Source organism: Petromyzon marinus, unplaced genomic scaffold, assembly GCF_048934315.1.
Source record: "Petromyzon marinus isolate PM22_M1 ecotype Great Lakes invasive population unplaced genomic scaffold, UKy_Petmar_22M1.pri1.0 PM_G_Scaffold_43, whole genome shotgun sequence".
Classification (NCBI taxonomy): Eukaryota; Metazoa; Chordata; class Hyperoartia; order Petromyzontiformes; family Petromyzontidae; genus Petromyzon; species Petromyzon marinus.
In genome coordinates, this window is record NW_027422995.1 from 1745001 (window position 1) to 1747500 (window position 2500).

Below are 2500 nucleotides of genomic sequence, written 5' to 3' on the forward strand. Positions count from 1 at the left end.
GATGTGTCTCTTGTGGCTCACGGGGCTGTTAGCGTGGCACAGAACTCCCTCGGAATGGGAAAAGGGGTCATTTTCGTGTTGCCACATTGCATAGGAACGCCATGAAACTTCCAGAGGCATTTGCAGCAGAAAGGCACGTGCACTCAAAAATTTTAATATTTTTCACGCATAGACCCCGTCAAACGCTAGAAGTTGGCGGGGATGTCTCTCTTGTGGCTCACGGGGCTGTTAGGGTCGCACAGAAATGCCTCGGAATGGGAAAACGGGTCATTTTTGTGTGGCCACATTGCATAGGAACGGCATGAAACTTCCAGAGGCATTTGCAGCAGGAATGCATGTGCACTCAAAAACGTCTATATTTTTCACGGATAGACCCCGTGAAACGCTATAAATTGGCGGGGATGTCTCTCTTGTGGCTCACGGGCGCTGTTAGTTAGGGTCGCACAGAAATCCCTCGGAATGGGAAAAGGGGTCATTTTCGTGTTGCCACATTGCGTACGAACGGCATGAAACTTCCAGAGGCATCTGCAGCAGAAATGCATGTGCACTCAAAAACGTCTATATTTTTCACGGATAGACCCCGTGAAACGCTAGAAATTGGCGGGGATGTGTCTCTTGTGGCTCACGGGGCTGTTAGGGTCGCACAGAAATCCCTCGGAATGGGAAAACGGGTCATTTTCGTGTTGCCACAATTGGCATACGAACGGCATGAAACTTCCAGAGGCATTTGCAGCAGAAATGCATGTGCACTCAAAAACGTGAATATTTTTTCACGGATAGACCCGTCAAACGCTCGAATTTGGCGGGGATGTTTCTCTTGTGGGTCACGGGGCTGTTCGGCTCGCACAGAACTCCCTTGGTCCACCTGATTCGTGCATACAGGCAGCAACTAAAACTCTGTAAACCTGCTGTGAGGACATCTAAACAGTGGACCAGTGAGGCTGTGGAAGATTTGCGGGCGTGCTTAGACTGTACTGACTGGGATATGTTCACGACTGCTACCAATAGTCTGGATGAACTCACAGAGGCTGTGTACATCAGCTTCTGTGAGGACTGCTGTATCCCAACACGTACCAGGGTGAACTTTAACAACAACAAGCCCTGGTTCTCAGCAAAGCTCAAAAGGTTGAGGTTGGAGAAGGAGGAAGCGTTTAGGAGTGGGGATAGAGACAGATTCAAGGAGTCGAAGAACAGGTTTAGCAAAGCGGTGAGAGAGGCTAAACGACTGTACTCAGAGACACTAAAACACCAGTTCTCTACTAACGACGCTGCTTCTGTCTGCCAAAGGGCTCAGGCACATCACCAACTACAAACCCAGAGCGCCCCACACCACTAACGACTCCCGCCTAGCCAACGACCTGAACGAGTTCTACCGTAGATTTGAAAGACAATTGGACTGTCCTGAACCACCCCTTCCCACCCAAGAGGCCCCATCCCCCACCCATACTACAGAAACGACTCTCTCCTTTCAGGAGGGAGAAGTTAATGGGCTTTTCAAGAGGCAGAATCCACGCAAAGCAGCCGGGCCGGACTCTGTCTCTCCAGCCACCCTCAGGCACTGCGCTGACCAGCTGTCTCCGGTGTTCACCAACATCTTTAACACCTCCCTGGAGACATGCCATGTACCAGCCTGTCTCAAGTCCTCCACCATCATCGCTGTGCCCAAAAAGCTAAGGCCAACAGGACTAAATGATTACAGACCGGTCGCCCTTACATCTGTGGTAATGAAGTCTTTTGAGCGCCTGCTCCTGGCACACCTCAAAGCCATCACAGACCCTCTCCTGGACCCCCTTCAGTTTGCCTACAGAGCCAACAGGTCTGTGGACGACGCAGTTAACATGGCCCTCCACTTCACCCTACAGCATGTGGACGCCCCAGCATCCTACGCCAGGATCCTGTTTGTGGACTTCAGCTCTGCCTTCAACACCATCATCCCTGCCCTGCTTCAGGACAAGCTCTTCCAGCTGAACGTGCCCTACTCCACCTGCAGGTGGATCACAGACTTCCTCTCTGACAGGAAGCAGTGCGTTAAGCCGGGAACAGAAGTCTCTGACTCCAGGTCCATCAGCACGGGAACTCCTCAGGGCTGCGTCCTTTGCCCACTGCTCTTCTCCCTGTATACCAACAGCTGCGCCTCCAATCATCTGTCCGTCAAACTCTTGAAGTTTGTCGGACGACACCACCCTCATTGGGCTGATCTCTGGTGGGGATGAGTCTGACTATAGGTGGGAAGCTGACAACCTGGTGACCTGGTGTAGCCAGAACAACTTAGAGCTAAATGCTCTAAGGACAGTTGAGATGGTTGTGGACTTCAGGAAGAATACAGCCCTACTCACCGCCATCACCCTGTTAGACTCCGCAGTCAAAATTGTGGAGTCCTTCCGCTTCCTGGGCACTATTCTCTGCCGGGACCTCAAGTGGGAACTGAACATCAGCTCCCTCGCCAAGAGAGCTCAACAGAGGATGTACTTTCGACGGCAGCTGAAGAAATGCAACCTGC